We start from the raw sequence: 9,988 nt of genomic DNA on the forward strand, positions 1-9,988 counted from the left end.
ATTCAAAGTTTGTCTCTACAATAGACTTTTTTTAATTTTTTTTTTTTTTTTTACAGGGACAGAGAAAGAGTCAGAGAGAGGGATAGACAGGGACAGACAGACAGGAAGGAGAGATGAGAAGCATCAATCATTTGCTTTTCATTGCGCATTGCGACCCCCTAGTTGCTCATTGATTGCTTTCTCATATGTGCCTTGACCACGGGCCTTCAGCAGACCGAGTAACCCCTTGCTCGGGCCAGCGACCTTGGGTCCAAGCTGGTGAGCTTCTGCTCAAACCAGATGAGCCCACGCTCAAGCTGGCGACCTCAGGGTCTCGAACCAGGGTCCTTGGCATCCCAGTCCGACGCTCTATCCACTGTGCCACCGCCTAGTCAGGCTCTACAATAGATTTTTATGCAAATAATATGTTAACCCTAAAATTGTATAAGAATAAAGGTCAGGAATAACTAATCCAATAGAGTGATGGAAGGAGATTTACTTTACCAGATGTAAATATTTATCAAAAAGATATAATAACTGAAACAGTACAGTACTGATGTAGGAATAGACAAACCGTAAAAAAGGAAACTGTTTAGAAATGGATCTGCATATATAGAATGAGGACTATGAGAAAGAGCCTTAGAACTTAGTAGGGAGAAAGGACTGATTACTAAATGATGCTGGGGTGATTGGTATCTAAGTGCAAAAAAAGATAAAATTGGATATTTTCTTCAAAATTCATGAAAAAATAAATTTCAGCAAGTCTGAAGCTACGAAGGTAAAAGCAAAACTCTGAAACTGTCAGAAAGGAACAGAAAAAAATATCTCATGATTTCAAGGTAGAGAAAGACATTTTAAATAAAAAAAAATGTACATCTGAAGGAAGAGACTAATAAAATTAAATACATTGAAAATGAAAACATGAGTTCAATGAAAACCAGCATACTTGAAGTGGCAAGACAAGTGATAGGGAGAGGACATTTGCCATGCAACGAAGTAACAGTTTTTAAAATGTTTGGAATGATAGTAACTTCAGGAGAGCTCTGACTTTCTGAGAGCAGCTGGCTGGAGCGAGGCGTTAGAGGTAGACATCATCATTAAAAGACAGAGATGCAGCTAATTTTGCAAACATGAACACTATTATTTCTGAATGATGGATATACGTAGGCATCTGTTTTATCATTTTATTCAGTTTTTATATATGGAATATTTCATAGTGAAAAGAAAAACCTCTTAAGTCTATAATAATCACTTCTCCTTCTTTGCTACCCTGCACATGGACAAACTTTCTTGTCACATTCTGCTCCTGGGAATGTAGAAATGAGAAGAAACTGAAACTCAGTCCTAAAGTTGTTCACAGTAGTGAGCAGAGTCTCTCATGCCTTTGTAGTGCCTAGTACATAGCAACTGCTCAAAAAACGCTTATTGAATTGAAATAATAGATGTTTGCAGTTTCCAGGATTTCTGTCTATTGGTCAAAAAGTTTGTAAATATGATATATAGGCTTGCTCGCTTATAGTTTGCATTGGGTGTGGGGACAGGCTGTAAGCAGGCAGGGTTGTTATACTCTAAGGCCATGATGGTGAACCTCTTTATAAAAACCACCCACTTTTGCAGTGCTGGTCAACCTGGTCCCTCCTGCCCACTAGTGGGCGTTCCAGTTTTCATGGTGGGTGGTAAGGGAGCAACCAAATGGTGCCGCGATTGGCCCACCATGAAAGCTGGAATGCCCACTAGTGGGTGGAAGGGACCAGGTTGACCAGCACTGCAAAAGTGAGTGGTTTTTATAAAAAGGTTCACTAGCCTGACCAGGCAGTGGAACAGTGAATAGAGCATCAGACTCAGATGCTGAGGACCCAGGTTCGAGACTCCGAGGTTGCCAGCTTGAGGGCAGGCTCATCTGGTTTGAGCAAAAGCTCACCAGCTTGGACCCAAGGTTGCTGGCTCAAGCAAGGGGTTACTCGGTCTGCTGAAAACCCGCGGTAAAGGCACATGTGAGAAAGCAACCAATGAACAACTAAGGTGTGGCAATGTGCAACGAAAAACTAATGATTGATGCTTCTCATCTCTCCGTTCCTGTCTGTCTGTCCCTGTCTATCCCTCTCTCTGACTCTCTCTCTCTGTCCCTGTAAAAAAAAAAAGGTTCACCATCACGGTCCTAAGGCTTAGTTTTAAGACTAAGCCTTTCCCACCCTAAGTGACTTTGTATCAGAGACTTCCTTGTTTGTATATTGGATTAAAGATTTTGATTTCTACATTATAAAATGGGGCAGAGGAGCCCATGCTGTAAGAAAGCAGAGAAAGGCCACGTGGAGGAGAGAAGCAGCCAAGATGGCAGAGTGCTGAAGGAGAAGCCAGTTTGTGCAGAGAGAAGGAGATGGGGAACAGAGGTGAATAAGGCTGGTGAGCTAGAAACCTTTGATTCTAGGAAACTTAGATGAGTCAGTGGCTTTGGGAGCCCTGAATGGAAAAGGAAGTGTTTTCTCACTGTGTATATTTCTTGCCCACTGGGTACAAGCTAGGATTAAAGGTAATGGCCCACCAGTTCTTGTCTCCATTTTTTCATTACTGTCTGTCCAAATCAAATGCAAACCTGCATGGGCCAGGCAGCTGTGATGGTAGCCATGGCTACTGGATTTACACTGTGTTTTCCCTCAGACCCAGGGCTCCCAAAGCTTCCTGCGCTTTCCAATCCACCCAGCACTCATTAGACTGGACTAGAGTATTCAGGCAATACCGACATAGCTCTGTGACAGCACAATGCCTAATACTTATTAACTAAAAGAACTTAAGTCATTAATAACCCCACAGCATAAAGGTCCCAGAATCCATTCTTCACTACTGGTAATGACCCAGGATTAGCGTAGCCCCGCCACACCAGAGATGACACAGGAACTGGGCTTCCCTGGCCTCCTAGACAGTATTCCGGGTCTGCTCCTCCTCTGCTCCCTCTCCCTAAGCTCTGCCCCGTGGAGAACCACCTTTGCAAACTGCTTGTACTCAAGTTATCTTCTGACTTTGGTGGCCCTTGTTCTCAGATCCACTTGGAATCCCCAGTCCTTGCTCTCAGATCCACCTGGAATCTTTTCCATCCTCTTCTTGACTTTGGCTACCCAAGTAGAGTAATTCAGCTCCAAGGTAAGTTTGTGCTTGGGGTTGATTTTAGTATTGGGCCATCTGCATTTGGCAGCCTGCCTACAAGGAAGTTATCACAGAGCCACTCAACCAAGCAGGTCCTATACTTAGGGCATTGAGAAAGCGCTGAGTCCCTCTGGCCTGCATCAATCCTAAATGGCCAGTTTCTGACCCACATGGAAACTACCTGGTGACCAGAAGTGACTCTGAGGCTGCCCGATCTGGTCGCCAGGAGCCAGTGCTGCATTGGCAGGAGCAGTCTGTGGTAGTCACCCAGTAACCACAAGTCGGGGCTTAACCGTGACTGCCAGCGCTGAAGCCCTCTCCTACTCTAGCAAGGCTGGGCTTGCTGAAATGTACCCCCATGGCCCTCTCTTTAGACATGGATTAGATGAGGTGCTTGCTTTGTTTTCTTTCCAGTAGCTGAAGTTCAGACACTCCCCTCTCCTAGCACTTAACATTCCTACCCTGGGCAGCACTGCTGCTATATATCACTTACACTCCCTGCTGACATTTTATGGGGATTTTAAAGCAGCAGGTGTGTGAGATAGAAGCCATTGTCAATCATTGTGTTAAAAATGCTCCACCCTTTCAAATCCCTAATCAGCAGGTTTGATAGGTTGCAGCTGGCTGCTAACCAGCCAGATTTTAAAGCTTTCACGGCAAATAGCCCCACCCCACTGGGGGAAGGGAGAGTGTGGAGGGCCAGGGAAAGGGGCAGTGGAGAAGCTCAGTCCAGGCCAAGGCACTACAGCCTCCTGATGGTGGTGGTGGAAGCAGTGGGAAGGCTTATCAGCCAAAAGGAAGTCCGCATACACTAAGGGTCTTGTCTCTCTATTATTGTGGAAGGCTTCATTCAGAGAAAGTCAGCCTGGTGCCATGTTTGATGTCCTATTTCAGTAGCCTGGGGAGGGGGGGGGTTCCTCCAAGGGACTTGCTGAGGTTTGGTGCTCCTCCATGGGGTGGATTAAATGAAAGACAGATAACTGACCACTTCATATTAGGGTCTAGATAAACTGTGAGAAAGCTTCTAAGTTTCCCTGTTGACTAAATTGAGTTCATTCAGCTTATCTCAGGTTCTCTCCCCTCACGCCACTCCCCCCCCCACACACACACACACACAAAGTGTCTGGGGAAGGTACCACAAGCAATACCTGTGGCAGCCAGTCCTTGGCCCTCCATCAATTGCAATTACTCACCCTACACTCACTTTTTAATTTCAGTGATTTACGTAGCCTTAATCTTTTATGAAAAAGCTCTCCGAGTGTACCTTAAATGTCCTTTTTTGAACCCAGACTGCACTCCCAGATTTGGCCTACTTATAAATTCCACAATTATATCAAAAGCAGGGTACTAAACCTTTACATCAAGCTAAGGAGCACTGGGGATGTGTGGCTCTGGGCCTCTAGCCATGGCAGGATGTTTGCATGCCAGTTCATGGAGACCCACTAAATCAATGTGAATCTCTGTCAGTCCTAGCTTTGGGTTTGCGTCTCAGACACTGACACTCTATTGTGTCCCTTCTTAGACTTCCCGTCTCCTTCTGTCAACCTCACTCCTGACTTCAGTTTGTCCACTCAGTGGGTTCTCTGCACGCTCACTGGTGACCTGCCTATGACCCCAGCACTCGACCTCAAGTGCAAACCCTGTTTCCATCTTTGAGCAGTTTACAGAGCCTCAGTGGACCTTTGTTTATGAATCTTTTATCCTCACTCAGTTCATAGCCTCAAAAAGGAATGGCCTGTCATTCAGCCTTACTTTATCAGTAATAACTCAAATACAAAGGGGATTGTCTTGTTAATCTCTGCATTCTCAGCCACTAGACCTCTCTTATAGCACTTATCACATAGGATCCAACCTCAATGAGCTCACAATCTTCTATCAGAGCAAGATAAGTCAACTTATCTTAAGGAACTACATTTAAAAGACATCGCAAAGGGACTCTGTACAAAGGGAAAGTGGAAGGGACAGCCAAGATACAAATATCTGGAATACTATGGGATAGGAAGGTCATTCTCACAAGGGGTCTAAGAGACTTTGCTTAGAACAGGTGATATCTGTAGACTACTACAAAGACCAGACCTGTCACAAGCAAGAGAAAAGCTGATACTAAAAAGAGAGGTAGAAGCTAAGCTGTGGAGGACTTTGAATGCCAGTGTCAGGACAGGGTTGAAAGAAGACAAATCCACAAGACACAGAACTTCAATCTTCCCCCCCAGTCTGTTCAAACCCACTCTGTTTGGCTACTTCTCTGCCCGCTGGGTGACATCTAGGGCAGTGCCTTTGACCCTTCTGCTCACCCTTTTCACCTTAGAAATAAATAAGTAAAATACCTGGTGTAATAAGCCTCAAAATTCTAAATTTTATTAAAAGTGAAAACATCTTTTTTAAAAAAAATAGATTTGAGGGGTTGGTATCTTTTCTATGTCTGGTCTCCTAATTCCCTTTCCCCCCTGCCTGCTAGCCCAATGCGAACAAAGATGTGGGCAGAGTCACAGGAGGGAGAGGTAAGAGGAAAAGGCCTCCTTATTCTGGGACTGTTGTGATCTTCCGTTGCTGCCCTCTGAGTTGATAAATGCTCAAAGCTGACTTTGCTCTAATGGGCTGTTTTTGTAGACCCTTCAGTGATTCCCTTTGGGGAGTATTTGACTATCAGTCTCTGAAAAAGAAGTATTAGTTCTCTATTGTCACATAGGGATATATAAAACACCCTAAAACATAGCAGCTTAAAACTATAAACATGATTTCACATGGTTCCTGTGCTTAGGAATTCAGGACCAGCTCTGCTGGGTGGTTCTGGTTCAGGGTCTCTAAGAAGTCTCATTAGCCAAGAAATAGGCCATTTGAAGGCTTGACTGGGGCTGAAAGATGTTTTCAAAATAGCTGAATTCAAATGGCTATTGGCTTCAGACCTGCATTCCTAACTGTGAGAATCTGCCCTTAGATCTGCTGCAGTGTTACAACACCGCAGCGGGTCTCCTACAACTCCCTCCTCCAACCCCAGCACAACGTCCTCTTGGGTGAGGTCCCTTTTAAAACAATTCTCAGTGTGGTCACTCCAAAAAGCCAACCTGGTTTAGAACACCAGGGAAGCACTACCTGCTCCCAAAACAGCCACTTCTCTCTGCTCCACCACTGTGGAAATAGTAAAGCTCCTGCCCTCGGGACGTCTCACGTATGTGTCAGGCACAGGTCTAGGAACACGTACATTTCTCTCAGTGGACTCTCTGGAGTCCTCCTCACTAGTCTCAGTGGAGAAATATCCACAGACGACACAGAGCAGGGAAATGCCCCAACATTATAAAAACATTCTTTTCAGCCCAATACGCACCTCAAAGGAATAGACATGGTTGAGGTTGAACCGGCCGGGAGTCACAACACCTCCTCAGACATCCCCTGGGCAAGCCCTACACAGAGTTTGAGACACTTATCTTGTACCCACTGTTAAAAGTTTCACCCAAAACTAAGGGCACTCATTCTATTTTTAACAGTTTGTTACAGGGTGAGGATTTCATCAATGCAAGTGTCAGCCTAGCTTTTTATGTTGAAAGTTATTTGACTTTGGCTTTCCCCAGAAGCAGGCCCTAAGACAAAGATTTTAGTGTAAATAGTTAATTTGGGAAGTAATGTCAGGAAATACTTGAAAGGAAGTGGGGAAAATAAGAGGAAAAGAAAGCAAATAAATGTTGTATTATTAAATCACTTACTGCCATGGGCAAGTGGAGCTTAATCCTGCTGAGAAACTTCTGGAAACAGCAGAAAATACCTACAGTTGCCCTCTACCAAGGGATAAAAAAAAAGAAAAAAAAAAGGTATTTATCCACCAACTCCCAGTTCTTCATTGCTTGAGAGCTGCTTCCTGGGCATTAATTAACTTGATAAAACTTATGGCTTTCCTTGCTTAAAGGCTGAATATTGGCAAAAAGAGAATAATCAAGGCACTTGCCTAAGTAACAATTATTGAATGTTCCATATGGTGTTAAAATATAATCTTTTTACACAATGCATTCATTGTTTCGCCAGTTGTCTCCCTCTCCTTCATTGTCTAACCAATGAACTTCTTTGGGTCCCAGATTTGTCTACTTGTCTAGTCACCTAATATTTTTATATATATATATATATATATATATATATATATATATATATATATATATATTATTGATTTTAGAGAGAGGAAGGGAACGAATGAAAGAGGCAGAAACATTCATCTGTTCCTGTATGTGCTCTGACCAGGGATCGAACTAGCAACCTCTATGCTTCAAGATGATGCTCTAACCAACCAAGCTACCTGGCCAGGGCTAGTCACCTAGTATTGAACACCTACCAGTGCAAGGCTCTCTGTATTAAGTGCCAATGAGAGTGGGTAATGATACACATATTATGCAGTCCCTGCTTATAAAAGAGCTTGAAATATAACAGGGTAGATACTTCCAAACACAAATAATTTTTTAAAATTATGAGTGGAAGATAAAGTTGGGGTACAAGGAGATGGTGGGGAGTTGATGTGCTCAGTGCAAGCACAGCCTACTAAAAGTTAGCTCTCCAGTTTCCAGACTGGAGTCACGAGCCATTTTGAAAATTTCTCCTGCCAGACCTGTGGTGGTGCAGTGGATAAAGCGTGGACCTGGAACCCTGAGTGTAAGGTCAGTGGATGGAGGCATGGTGACGTAGGGACTCAGGCCCGCCCACTTTGGCTAGGACCGCCCACAATCAAGCCCGCCCAAGGAAGCTTCCCAGGAACCATTTGGAAAGAAGCAATCGTCTGCCAGCCAGTGAAATTTCACCACATCATAGTAGCTCCACTTCCTTAGAGGGACCCTTTAAATATCGGCCACGCGGTTTAATCTTTGCAACTTCCCTAGCCTCCATGTTTCTTTCGTCGGGGCCAGGGAACCTTGCCGGGCGGGGTGTGCGCTCTGTACTCAATAAAGCCGTTTACTTATTCCACACTTTGCGGCTCCGAGCCCTCTTCCTTCCTTCTCGGTGGGGAAAAATACCTTACACTGAGGTTGTAGGTTCAAAAGCCTGGGCTTGCCTGGTCAAGGCACATATAGCAGTTGATGCTTCCTGCTCCTCCCCCTTCTCTCTCTTTCTCTCTCTCTATAAAAATAAATAAATAAAATCTAAAATAAAAAAAAAAAAAGGTTTAGAAAATTTCTCCCCATCACAGGCCCACAGATAAGTTGTCCCTTAGATGTGGAAGTCTGGAGCAGGCTCTTGGAAAGCTGCTCTTGAATATGTATCCTGCAGTGTGGGCAGAATTAATCCTGTTGCAGCACTCCCGGGGCAGGAGAATGCTCTGTGAAAATACTCAGCCTAACACTTGAGGGCCTCTTGCTCTGATTCTAGCCACCTTTTCCAGTCTTATCTGCCGCTATTTTCTTCCTCTGAACCTTAATTTTCAGGCCAGTCTAACTAAATCCTTCTCCATGAGCATCCTAAATTCTCTCTCTTTCCTCCTCTGCTAAATCCAGCCTATTCTCTTCCCTGCAAGAGGTGATGCAGCATTCTTGCTGGGATGCCTGTAGTCTGAGATCAAGGGGCAGCCAGCGTTGTAATCCTAGACTCAAAATCTACAGCCCTCAATTCAGTCTCCTGCAGTGAGGCTTACAAACTACACAATTTTACAAACTGAAAGACCTTACCTCTCCCTGGACCTCAGTTTCCTCATCTGTAAAATATAAAGTGAGCCCTCCTTACCTAATGGTAGCTGCAAGACTCAAGATGTTTGTAACATGCTTTGCAAATTATGAAGCAATCCCTCCCGCATGTATTTGCTTATGCAAACGTAAGGGATTGTCATTAGTATTCAGGATCTTCCTAGCTGATGTGGTTTTGCAAGAGTTTGGCTAGAAACATGATTAAGATATGTCCCAGCTGAGTAGCTTCTTCCACTGCAGCTTCATCCAATAGCCACAAAGGGGATAGAATAGGTCTTTTGTGATTGTTTTTTACATAGTTGGAAGCATTTCAAAGCATCAGATTTTTTTTAACTGAACTCCATTTTATTTGCATTAAATTTAGTTCCATTAGTGCTGAAGAAGAAGCACTGTAAACATATGGTTCCAAACTTAATAGTTTAAAATAAAATATACATATCCTGTTATTTTTTAAAAAAAAATCAGGATTTGCAAAAAATTCATATATCACTGGTAATACTGATGAATCACATGCGAAAGGAGAATTGAGGAAACAATTTTGCTTAAACAGGAAGTTTTTCTAGGCTGATAATGAAGTGTAAAGCTTTCTCCTTGACTGCTGGAAAAATACAACTTAGATCCAGTCAATTAATCAATCAATAAATCCATGAGCAAACAAACACAAACGAGAAAGAAAAAATAAAATAACCCAAAACTTTAAGGAGAACACTCCTAAGTGAAGGACACTGGAGAAGGAGCAGGTTGAGGGACGATATGATGAAATCCCTTTGGAACATACTGATTTCAGAGTCCCTTTGAGAGAGGCCATGTTGCAGTTCGAGTACGCAAAGCTAAAAGGCAAAAGTGGTGAGTAGAGTGCAGATGACAAATATGACAGTTATTGGCACGTGGATAGATTGTAACCCTGGAAATAGAGATGGTGAGCGAAGGGGAGGGGTGCCAGCATTTAAGGATCTGGACAAAGATGAGTATCCAGCCAAGAAGACTCAAGAAAGACAGCCAGAAAGGTGATAAGAAAATCAAGGGAATGTGCTATCACAGAGCCCAGGTAAGAGTAAGTGAAGAGAGAGGGTGGGTGGTCAGCAATGATATCTGCTGCTGCTAAGTCTAGAACAATAAGAACTACTGAAAGTGGTACACTGGGTTTAACAATATGAAGATAACTCTAGTGAGACCCAGTGGGTGCAATTACAGAGCAGAACCAGGTTAGAAAG

This window comes from Saccopteryx bilineata, chromosome 3, assembly GCF_036850765.1.
Source record: "Saccopteryx bilineata isolate mSacBil1 chromosome 3, mSacBil1_pri_phased_curated, whole genome shotgun sequence".
In the NCBI taxonomy this organism is placed as follows: domain Eukaryota; kingdom Metazoa; phylum Chordata; class Mammalia; order Chiroptera; family Emballonuridae; genus Saccopteryx; species Saccopteryx bilineata.